This window comes from Hordeum vulgare, chromosome 5H (genome assembly GCF_904849725.1).
Source record: "Hordeum vulgare subsp. vulgare chromosome 5H, MorexV3_pseudomolecules_assembly, whole genome shotgun sequence".
Classification (NCBI taxonomy): Eukaryota; Viridiplantae; Streptophyta; class Magnoliopsida; order Poales; family Poaceae; genus Hordeum; species Hordeum vulgare.
The window spans coordinates 12,415,004-12,427,530 of NC_058522.1; the positions used below are offsets into that span (position 1 = coordinate 12,415,004).

The following is a 12,527-nucleotide window of genomic DNA, read 5'->3' on the forward strand; positions in this document are numbered from 1 at the left end:
AATGTCGAACTGCAAACATGATCAATGTCGCCTGGGCCATGTAACCAAGCCTCTGCATTTACGTAGTGACACAAGATTCAGCAGTTGCGCGCTTCAGCTGCACTGCACTGCAACTTGAGGCGGCTGCACTGCCTGGGCCATGTCGAACTGCACTGCAACTTGAGGCGGTGCCGCCGGACTGGGAACGGGAATGAAGGCGTACGTACGCACGCGCGCGGGAGCCCGGGCTTCAAAACCAACCGCCCAATCTCTCGAGAGCTTCCGTAACTGACACCGGCGACAACAAACCAACAACCTCCAGCCCGCAACAGAAACCGCCGAGATCATCGGCCTCCCCTGCCACGCCGGCGCGGCCTCCCTGCACGCGGACGCGGCGTCCAAGGAGCCCGTCCCGCCCGGCCTCGCTCGGCGGCGCGGCCTCGAAGGAGCCCGTCCCGCCCGGCCTCGCTCGGCGGCGCGGCCTCGAAGGAGCCCGTCCCGCCCGGCCTCGCTCGGCGGCGCGGCCTCGAAGGAGCCCGTCCCGCCCGGCCTCGCGCGGCGTCGAAGGAGCCCGTCCCGCCCGGCCTCGCGCGGCGGTGCGGCGTCCAAGGAGCCCGTCCTGCCGGCCTCGCGCGGCGGCGAGGCAAGCCGGAGGAAGAGGCGGCCGAGGAGACCGCCCTAGCTCGCGTCCGTCCGCAGCAATCGTGTGACGCGCGGCGGCCGAGGAGCCCGCCCTCGCGCGCGCGGCGCGACAAGCCGGAGGAGGAGGAGGCGGCCGAGGAGCCCGCCCTAGCTCGGGCGGCGGCGCGTCGGGCCGCAGCAACTCCGAGGAACCCGCACTCGCGCGGCGGTCCGCAGCAACCGCGTGACGCGCGGCGCCCGCCCTCGCCGCGGCGGCGCTTCAGGCCGCAGCAACTCCGAGGAGCCCGCCCTCGCGCGGCGGCGCGTCGGGCCGCAGCAGCAAGCGCGTGACGCGCGGCGTCGGCGGAGCCCATCGCGCCCGCGGCCCGCCCTCGCGCGGCGGCGCTTCAACCGCCGGAGCAGGCGCGGCTTCTCTGCGCTCGGATCATCGGAGGGATCGATCAGGGATTTGGCGCTTGGAACGAGGGCCGCATTGCTCCGCCATGGGCCGTAAGAAGAGGGAGAAGCCCACGGAGATCAAGTACCCTACCGTCGCTGAGCTGCTATCTTCTGTTGACAGTGAGGTTTAGCCCCTCACTTGTTCTTCCCCTCACTTGTCTTCATTTTTATCGGCGCTTCCCCTCAATTGTTCTTCATTTTTATCGTCAGTATAATCTGATTATCGTGTTCTTCATTTTTATCGTCGGTGTCAGTATAAACTGATTTATTGATCGTGTTCTTTAGATTTTTACGAGTAGGTTTCGATATTGGTCACAGCCCATTCATTCCACTTCTTGCTGGATCTTGGTGGAAACGGTTGTCTCAGGTCTACGATAGAAAAAATAGGCGCATACATTGTTGGAAAAAACAGTGCTTACAAGCCAGGCGCATACATTGTTGGAAAAAACAGTGCTTACAAGCCACTTAGGCACGCTTAGGTGCTAAGTAATGGCTGAACGCCTCGCCTTGAGTGAAAGTCTAGGCAGGGCAAATAAGAAATTGCCTACACGATCAAGCATGACATATTGCATTGATATGTCAAATGGTAGTAGATGATAGTTCACTTAATTATATGCCCTAAATTAATATCAATACACACAGAATAACCATACATACACTCTGATAATAAAAACTGTCGCAAAGGCCAACAGCCTGCTTGGCTTGCGTTTTTTCCAACCTTGGGCACATATGTAGATACTGGATGTCATGAAGCTGGAAGAACCATCCATTTCTGCAAAAAAGAAAAAAGAAACTGCCAAGAGTCAACCAATAAGCAAAAAACTGGAACGTTATTATCAACACAGATTACATCAATACCAGCTAGCTATACGAAGGGGCGGGATTGCAATGCACACCAGAAAGTATAAAATACGTGAGTGCAATGAAAACACGGTCTATAGTCTGAAAAAATGGTGTGCAGCTTGGAAGTAGATATGTTTTACTAGAAGGCTCCCTCTGATGGCTGCTTATTTGTTCTCATCAAAATTGCAAGAGAATAATTTAATTTGATTAAAGCTCATTTGTTCCCACTACACAGTAGCAATTTCCAGTTAAAATATGTCAGGCATACCCTTGCCATGGGCGTAATTAATCCAACAGCAGTTACACCACACAATAGGCAATTTTGAAGAAGGGATTTACCCCCAATGAAGAACTGAACCCTCTTTATGTTAGTTGGCTGCAATCAATTTATTCCAATCAACCTGGATACTACAAAAACAAGTAAGACTTGGTGCAAAATTCATGTGTTGGAACTGATTTTGCCTTGTCGGTTGGTGGGTTACCTGGACCGTCGATGGGCACTAATACATTCAAACCATAGGCTGTCAGTATTATGCGCGTAACAACTTCACTAATTATTTCAATGCCTAAGCTAAAGCAATCTGTTTCTGGACATAAAAAATAAAAGTAGGCAGTAACCCTTATGACTGATTAGAGTAGCCATGGTAAGCTAAAAATGTTTTAGGTCTCCTAATTTCAAACATACAAAGACGGTCAAATATAGCACCGACGATAGCAGCTATTAGTGCAAAGACATAGCAATAGGTACATGATTTGAACCTATTCCAAGCTAAAAAGAAATATAGTATTCTAGAAGCTTGGAGGAATTTTACATATGGCCAAAATATATGTCAAGACACTTATGGCTTCAATGGTTCTAGGATATAAAAACAAAAATGCAAAAAAAAAAAATAGTTTCTAAAATTACAGCTCAAGAACAAGCTGATTAAAATCTAGAGGCATTAACATACCAAGGCAAGCAAATTTGCTGAAATGAGAGCTTATTTATTGCCTCAAACTGAATGGGGTTTCGCATACTTTAGTTGAGCTATCCATTCACAATTTAAATCCTCAACAAATTTCAAACTCAAAACTATGAATGGAAAGCGCATACCCAAAAATAACCCAGTATGGAATATTCAACCTTTAAACTCTCACCTTACATATGACTGTCATATCCTGCTAGTGGGCCTGCCAGATTCACTCCATGAACCTGCATTTATATCATCATGCAAATGAAATCAGACAAAAGATGGGCGCAAGAGATAAAGTAAAGCATCCTTTGTGCCATCATAACAAGGGCTTCTTGTAATGCCTGATGCAAGATAACTCCCGTAAGCATATAATTTAATTTATAGAGCTGCGTGGGTACATTAAGATTCAACTTACTACCAGATCTCCCCACATAAAAGGGAACCAATTTATTAAAATCACATGGCAAATCTTAAATGAGCCCATGTGGAAGACGCAGACATTTCTTGCAAGGCAAGGGATTGTAGTCCAATGAGAGCACTATGATTGCAGAGATACTTTACAACATGAAGGTAGATTAAAGATTGAATGAAACGGTAAGTAGAAATCATTGCTAATGCAACTCCCTGTGTAGTCAGACATCGAAGGAACAGCTGCAGAGAGCTAAGAAAAAGTCACAACTTGTTGTTTGGTAGATTCAGGATCGATTCATACCAACCAGCTATAAGCATGGCAATTGGCAAGGAAGATATCAATATACAAATGTAAGCAAACTGACTCTTCAGTTCAAACTACATCAATGGATAGCATTCAGAAGAGCGTACAAAATTAATAAAAAGTAGTGCAACCATGAATTCACGTGGAAAAACTTGTGCACTTCAGTTTATAGCTTCCTAGCTTCCATGCTCTTGTGCCCCAGAAAGGGCATTGCAGTCACTGCATGCAGAAAGCAATCATAGTGTCAGTACTAAATGGTAGTGTGGAAACCAGAGCCCTATCGAGAAAGAGCAGACCTGTCATTTGGCCTGAAACTCTAATAATTAAAAATGGATTGCCAGGATATGAACTCACAATATTTTTGGATCAACCGACACGAGTGTTGAAAGCATCTTCATGGAAGTATTTTTTTTCTCGATTTCTAGATCAGTTGCAGAGTATATGTGCTACTCACTACTCTCAATGTAAACAATATTTCTCAGTATGTGTCGGTTTACAGAAACTGAAACTGTAGCTGTCACTACAGGGCTATTAAGCATGTTCTGTGCTACTCACTACAGGGCTATTAATCATGTTCTGTGTTACTCACTACAGGGCTATTAAGCATGTCCTGTGCTACTCCTAGGAACTGCTGACAAATTGTAGCAAATTTATCGTTCTTCCTGCAATATAAACAAGATAAACCAAATTTACCTTTTTTCCTGCATTAGTTGCATAACCTTTTCTCTTCCTGTTTCAGGATGTGCTTGTCTTGGATATTGGGGGCCAACCTGAAGCGGTGCAAGCTAACTTCAAGACATATACCTACAAGGCCAGAGAATGGTGCTACAGGAATGGCGTTCGAGTTGATGCTACCAAGATTTGCGGGAGAAAGAAACATGTCTTCACGACCCCACTGAAAAAAACACTCTACACGATTGTTAAGAACGGAGATAATACTATAACATTTATAAAACAAGGTAGGCATTGGTGGGAAAAGGGATACTGCACTGGTGGCAAGGCATATGAGATGATGCCAGATAAAGGATGCAAAAATTACATGGAATGCGCAGACACGGATCACATTACACTGCCCTTCTATGGAAACCACCGTTACATCTCCAATGGTGACCCTGGAGGGACACTTATAGGTGTTCGCTATCTGAGAAAAGCATTCACCGCCATACTTGAGGGCGAAGGGCGCGTAGATCCCAAGTTTATTGGCGTATTTGTCTTGTATCTCGCTGAAGCTCCGACTTTTGAGGTCATATTCCAGGCACTATATGAGAATATACCTAATCCAAATTCCTACCGCCTCGACTTCTTTGTTCCATATACCAACACACTCGTGCGCCGCTGGAACAAATTGAGCAAATATGCAATGAAGTATATGCACTGTCTACGAGAAGGCAAGGAGCTTCCAGAACTAGACGAGGAGGTTGCTTTGACTGAATTAAGCTCCATTCAAGAGGTTCTCAACCTGGTTAAGATCCTTCAGTTGGATGCCTATAATCATGGCATATTTATCCACGAGCCAACACAGAACCCGGACCCAGAGGTGTGGAGTGCAGTGGATAATGTATCTGACCGCAAGAAGAAGTATGAAAGAAGTCCAACTGCTCCTGAGAGTTATGTTGCTCAGGTCGATGAAAGCATGTTCCATATGTTGAATATCAACGGGAAAGTGGAGAGCTTATACATTGACAAACCCCCCAATTCAGCACTGAAACTGCGCCAAGGGCATGGCTTGCTTTCAAACAAAGAAACGAGCTTTTCAAGATCCATTGCTAAAAGAAGGATGAGCACAAGTGAATCTGCTAACGAGGTGTGTACACAGTTAAACAATACTTTAATCCTCTGCATATCCATATTCTGATCTTTTGGAACCTTGAATTGCAGATACTGGATACACCAAAAGATAAGCTGCTCCAGACCAGCAAGGTGAAAATACCTCGTTTCAGCATCATAAATACCTCACTGAATGAGGACTTCCTTCTTAAAAGGATTAGATTGACAGCTCAAAGGCAGCATCTATTTGGTTACCAACCACAAGAGAAAAAGGTTTGAAAAAAATTGTCTAGTTTGAATGATCTGCTATTCACTTTATAATACCGTTGCACCTATTATTTGCAGGTTTGTTGTTTTGGAGGAACTACCCTGAGGAATGCAAGTGAAAGGTTCATATCAAGCAGAATATTGACCAGAAGAATGCTCGTGCTGAAACCACTGATGCTCGGGATGCACATGCAGAACTGCCCACAGTGGCGAACAACAGTGCCAGCTATCAAGGGCCAAGGACACGATGCTATCCATCAGTTTATTCCTCTAAGCCCGCACGGTCCTAGGCAAGGTTTCATTGGAAGGTATTCTCTCTTGCTCCAAAATACCCAACTGTACACTAAAATAAGCACCAAGACGGACAAAGTACCCAACTGCTTATTCTTCTGTTCTCCAATATTAAATTGTTGTGTTTTTCTGTAGCCAACCACTAACGTTCGTTATGCATTCCTCTAATACGATAAGAATTTCAATATGATGTCTATGATGGCCATCAATGTACTTCATTGTATTTATGTTGGTAACTCTTTAGTACCAAATAACTTGAAGCTAATGTCGAATGCTAAGCGTTGCGGTTTCCTTTTCAGGGTAACTTCCCTGATCAGTAAGCTCAGGCAGAGTTGGAAGTCCTGATGGTGGGGGTGTTGCATGAACATGTGCTATTTCAGTGGTGCTGTTAACATGATGCTGGGAGCCTATTGCTATGGTGGTTGGCGTGAAGCCCGTGTTTGCCATGTCTGAATATGTTCGCTAACCCCCATCTAGGATTTTGCTGTTTGTTGATAGGTTAGCTTTATTTTCGTGATGTTTCTGCATTCTCCAAAATCAGGCATTGTTGGTTTCTTGCGGAAAGATGGGAAATCTATTGATGACGTTCATTAGCCGCCATGTCAAGTAGAGAATTATCATATGCAAAACTATTGTGATAGGTGATTCGATTAATTCTGCCATGATGATTTCCAGTTTTCCACTATCTGAAAGTGGGTTGTCATGCCTGCAATACAAGCCTTAGGAGCTATATTTTGCAGGATGGTTGGTTGATGATGCCAAAGAGGAACAAGCAAAACATCTTTTCAATCTTCCAAATGAATCTAAGGTTCCAAAATTTGAAATGTTTTCCAAGCTTTGGACATAAAAGTATTTTGAACTTGAACTGACGATTAAATCTGAAAAATACTAACAGAAGAAGCAAAATCATCATAATTTCACTGTGTTCTGAACTTATGATATAGCTAATCATTGATACTCGTTAGAGGTATCTCTGACCATTCTGCTCTTTTGATACATACTGGGTTTATTAAGGCTGCAGCTGCCAGGCCTTTTAAGTTTTGAGCTTTACTGGCTTGTCAGGGGTGAGCTGCCGAATGTAGTCTCTATAATAATTTGGAATTCTATCGCTCCTAAAAATAACAGCCTGGATTGGTGGCAGGCTGTTATGAGGAAGTTACGAAGCGGGCTTAAGGGTTGGGATCTAAATGTTGAGGGGAGTGAGTTACAAGAGAAAGATAAGTTTTATTATTAATGCTTCAGATATACTCCCTCCGTAAAGAAATATAAGAGCGTTTAGATCACTATACAAGTAGTGATCTAAACACTCTTGTATAGTGATCTAAACGCTCTTATATTTCTTTACGGATGGAGTAGTGATCTAAACGCTCTTATATTTCTTTATTAGTGATCTAAATGCTCTTGTATAGTGATCTAAACACTCTTGTATTTCTTTACGGACGGAGTAGTGATCTAAACGCTCTTATATTTCTTGATGGAGGGAGTACTTGATAAGAAGTGCGAGCTTGCTGTAGTCTCAGCAGCTAACTATGAGAAAAGAAATACGTACTAGCTTGCAAGATGAATTGAATAAAATCTTAGAGAGGAAGAAATCAAATGGTACCAGCCACAGGGCCGGAGGCTCATGCGAACGAAGCCACGGGCACTAAACTGAGCATCCAACAGTGCAGGGGTAAGTGGCAACGGCAGACACCTAGCAACGTCGACGGAAACGTGACGAAGACCACCAGATCATGCAAGCGAGAGGCACAGGTCCGGGTGCACGCGGCACCAGGACCAGCCTGATCATACATCAAAATTAGCTCCTGCCAAACGTCCCGGACAAGGAGAAAAAGAAAAGGAACTTGGTCAGTGAGAATTTCATAAAAGAAGAAAGCGGACCAAAACAAAGATGCATTCCTCTGACGATAGAAGGTACCTGAGCATGTGCTCATCTGGTGAACAGAGGCAGGCCAAAGGATGCTGCTGCCGGTGCCCCCGTCAAGACTCACACCTCACAGCAATCGCAGCGACAGAGAGGGGCCGTTATAGCAACCTGCGAAAAACAAAATTGCAACCCTTAGGGAACGGTAGAGCAAGCAAACGACAGCCCAGAGACAGATAAAAAAGCAATCTTTTTGAGAATGAAAATAGCAAAGACGCTGCAGGGTGGAGGAGCCTGCAACCTGTCCGATGAGAATCGCCGGGAGATCCGCCAGACGGGGCAGCAGCAGCCCAAATCGAAGAGTAATCGATCGACGAGGGGCTGGGGAAAGAGGAGCCGCCGCATCGGAAGAGGGGGAAAACAGGATTTGATGGGAGTTACTGCGACTAGGGACGAGGCCGAAACTTGCTGTGGAGCAAGGACGCGGAGCTGAGCTTCTGCCGGCCGGGGCGACCCATCACCACTCACTACATGCCCCTGGACCTGCCGGACGGGGCGACCCATCACCACTCACTGCATGCCCCTGGACCTGCCGGCCGCCGGCGCCGGGCACGACTACGCGATAGGCGCCGCCGCGAGCTTCCGGTGGTGCAGGCGAGCGCGCGGGAGAGGTGTCTGGCAGCGCCGACGAGACGCAAAGACGCCGGCCATTGCTGAGGCGGAGGCGGCTAGGGTTCGTGGCCTGGCCTGGTGGCGTGGGTGCGCGTGGGCGATTGGGTGGCTTGTTTCCTTTTTTCTTTTTTTAGGGGAAAGTCGGGGTAGCTTGTTTCCTTGGGCCTCCTTTGTTTCGCGTGGGTTAGAGCAAGTCTGGCACATCCCGCCGGCCCGCAAAACGCGTTTGCCGCAAAACCATTTTTATGCAGACTCTCCAAACGGATCCGTAAAAAAAATATTCGCGGAATATGTTTTTTTACTGGTCGGCTTCTGTAAGTTCTGCTCGGACTCCACCGCAACGATCCGCAAACAGAAAACTGCAAATCTCGTATTTGACATAGGGTTCGGCAAACAAGTTCAAATTCAAACGAAATAAACAATTTGCGCACAAATAAAAGCGAAGTTCATTACGCAAAAGAGGGCATGCAAAGGTTTTGCACCCATGTCCGGCATCATCTTGGGGGTCGATCTTCACTCCGTGCCATGGACTCCATATTGAAGTTCACCGGCGCCACCGAATCCACATCCGTCGCTTGTTCCAACTCCCGCACCGAAATCATCCACATTGACACCATATGGAGCAGAGAAAACATCACGGGACCTGGATCACGGACCGGTCGAGGCGACCATTCTCCTCTTCAAGATCTCTCTCCTTGCCATATCATGTCATGTTTTGGTGAGGTCGTCCATGTCATTGCGGTTCATTGACATGATCGTGTTCTCCTCGCGAGCAACAATGACATCGATTTGGTTTCAGAGGCGCGTGCTTTTCTCTCCTCAATGGCAGCTTTGCGGAGCCCCTCTTCCTTGAGCATTTGCCTTTTTCTTGCTTCTCTTTTGCCTTCTTCTCGGCCAACTCTTTCTTGATCTCCAACGACTTCAACAACATCAACTCGTTTGATTGCACCATGGCATCAATCTTCTCCCTCAAGCTCGCTGCTTCTTGCTCTCTCTTCATCTTCTCTTTAGTCTTCTTGTCGCCATCGGGCTTGTGCAAATTTCTTGGGCCATCACCATCCTCATCTTCATCCATGTTTATAAGTGAGCCTCTTTTTGGTGGGGATTCTCTGTCGATCAACTTCCACTTGTCGCACTTTTGGAGCAACTCCCAACAATGCTCTAATTTGAAGAATTTGCCTTCCGAAGCTTCCATGTCCTTGTATCTATGTTGAGCAATCTTGTCCTACAAAATGTGAACAAAGTGATGCAATCATTTCTCATGATACATTATGATGATGCACAAATTGAACAAAGGAAAAAAAACAAACTCACATAGTCGGACTCCACGGTGCCACTTGGAGGTGCATTGCGTACTTGCTCCAAGCAAGCTGCCTAACGGCTGCACACATAGGTTTGATATTCTCCCAACGCCCTTGAAGTGACCGAAATGTGCGTGCAGTCCTATTAGGATACTTTTTCATAATGCGGAAGTATTGATCTTCGATCCTTTGCCAATATATCTTGGCGGTTTGAGAAACACCCATGCATGCATCAAGAGACACCGCACTCCATGCTTGGATCAAAGCTTGATCTTCCAAGATCGTGTAGTTCTTCGATCTTTGGCTTTTCCCACCCTTTGCTTGCGATTGCTCAAACGCTTCCGCTTCGATCTCCTCCAATTCATCCGCAGCACCATGATCATCCACGCCGCCGTCCGTTTCATTGTTGTTGAATGGTTCGAAAGAGGCTTGATCAATGTCAACCGCGTTCGTGTCCAACATGTTCATGAACTCGGTTGTTGCATTGTTCGAACCATCGCTATAGAAAACGATAACAAGTCACGAGCTATCAAGACTAATTGCAAAAAATGAAAAGGAATCGCCAAGATCGAAGAGGCATACCTTCCGGCCATTTCGTCAAACACCTCGGCCGCGGGGGGAGCAGAATTGTTCAACGGCATCGCCGAAGCACCTCCTTGCGGGGGGTGAAGTCAGAGGTTGAATAAGGTGGCTTCCTTGAAGCCGGAACCTTCCTCCGCTTTACGGCCGCGACCTTGCCGACCTTCTGCGCCGCCGGCCGGGATCGCACTGCGGCGTTGGAGCCCGGAGCGCGGGCCGTCGCGGTGGGGGCAGCCGGATTCCCGCCATGCATGACCACGGTGCCCTGCCTGCATGACCACGGTGCCCTGCCTCTTTCGGGAAGGCGTGGCATGTGCTTGGGCGACGGCGTCGGGGGCAACATGGCCGGCGACGAGATCCGCCCAAGGGGAAGGAGCATGCGCGACCTCGACGGTGACGGGGGACAACATGGGGTCCTCCATGGCGGCGAGGAACGACCGAGGAGGAGGAACCGGAGCTTGCGAAGGGGGGGCAATGGTGGCGGAGGGTGCGGGGAGCAGGGAAAGGGCATGCGGAAATGTCCCTCCCGCCAAATCTCGCGTCGGATAGGGGTTCAGCTCGGGTTGGCCTCCCAGCCCATGAAGATGGAGGTCGGGGCGAAGATTTGCCGCGCCCCGCAAAAAATAATGCGGGTCGTCGCGGGATGCGGGGTCTGCTCGTGCAGATTTTCCGGCCCCGACCCGCAATTTGGCGGTTATTTTGCGGGTCGGGGCGGGATGCGGGGTCTGCTAGAGTTGCTCTCAGAGGGGTTTCCACATGATTAAGGCCAACTCGATCTCACGACGTCCGCTTCGGCCTGCTTTCGGCCGTTTGGTATGGTCGGTACATACAATGCCACACATTCCAAATCGTATCCGTAATGAACATGATATAAAAAATCGCAAAACTCAAATAAATGTTGAAAAATCAATCAATACGCAAGCATAATGATTAAAACATAATTAAACAAACATTAGTCTTTACGGTTTCTACAGTGCTTAGAACATAATTAACATAATAAAAACTAAAAAAATAAGCGCCGCCGGCGTGCTGCTCCCGTGCCCGTCACCGTCACACGCGTCATCGTTGTCGTCCTCGTCGCCAGTAAGGTCGATGTAGGGCGACGACATCCATAGGTGGGACAGTGGTCCCTGGTAGGAGGAACACGCCTGCACCACCTCCCCCACGGCGACGGCTCACGCTCCGGTGACCGCGGAGGCATGGGGCAGCAAGACCCGACCACCACAGCGACGACTCGCGCTCTAGTGACCGCGGCGGCATGGGGCGGCAAGACCTGACCCCTACGGTGTTAGTCATGTCAGTGGCCGTGCACGACCAGCTCCACCGCTGGCCCACTAGGCCCGCGTGGAACGTGGCGACGGGCTGCTCCTCTAGCACCTCCTCCTTCACGACTGTCATCTCCACCTCTGGTACGACACGTCACCAGCCGCAGGGAGGGTCAGCATGGTGTCCAGCCCCACCCATTGGCGCTCATCGTGTGTGTTCTTAGAGTCTTCCAAGACACGTTGAATGATCCGGGCCTCCTCCTCCTCTGCCATGGGAGGTGGTGGTGGTGGCGACAGTGTACGCCCGCGCACCCGGAGACGTGCCCGCCGCGGGCTAGCTGGGCGACCAGCAAAGTATGACACGCGGCGCACGTCGTGCTCGTCCCGAAACCAATGGTCCCATAGAGGGGGTTCGACGGCGTACCTGAGGTCGTATTACAGGGCATCAAGCAGGCGACAGCGTCGGTCGATCTCCTCGTGGCAGGCACGGCCACTCATCAGGATCGACGGGATCGGCACCCGATCCGCAGACAATTGCCAGTTATTGGGCAGGTGAACGTCGCTCTAGGGGAGCGGCGTACCTGCTTCCCAATAACGTCGGCAAACATTCACGTGGGCGTACTGTCGGTCACGCGCCGGGCGGCCGGAGGTGCGATGGCAAATGCGGACGGTGCAGGGGCCCTCCGTGGGGGTGGTGTGGGCTGTGAGCTGGCGGTGGAGCGGTGATACGGCTCCATCGTATCTACTTTTCCAAACTCTTTTGCCCTTGTTTTGGACTCTAATTTGCATGATTTGAATGGAACTAACCTGGACTGACGTTGTTTTCAGCAGAATTGCCTTGGTGTTATTTTTGTGCAGAAATCAAAGTTCTCCAAACGTCTTGAAAATTTATGGGGAGCAATTTTGGAAAATAAGAAAAATGTCTGCGCCAAGTTCCACCTCAGGGGGTGG

General features: G+C 48.6%; 1 long non-coding RNA gene across 2 annotated transcripts; it reads right to left on the reverse strand.

Moving 5' to 3' along the window:
• Window positions 1-1,436: 1,436 nt before the first annotated feature.
• LOC123395079 lies at window positions 1,437-8,559 on the reverse strand. 2 transcript variants are annotated; one of them, XR_006609657.1, is made up of 7 exons: window positions 8,061-8,559; window positions 7,814-7,930; window positions 7,499-7,700; window positions 4,264-4,340; window positions 3,702-3,789; window positions 3,040-3,094; window positions 1,437-1,831 (listed from the first exon to the last, which is right to left on the reverse strand). It is a non-coding gene; the product is annotated as an uncharacterized LOC123395079 (long non-coding RNA). The 2 variants fall into 2 exon arrangements; XR_006609656.1 differs by having other exon boundaries at window positions 4,264-4,374; window positions 8,061-8,558.
• Between the last annotated feature and the right edge of the window lie 3,968 nt (window positions 8,560-12,527).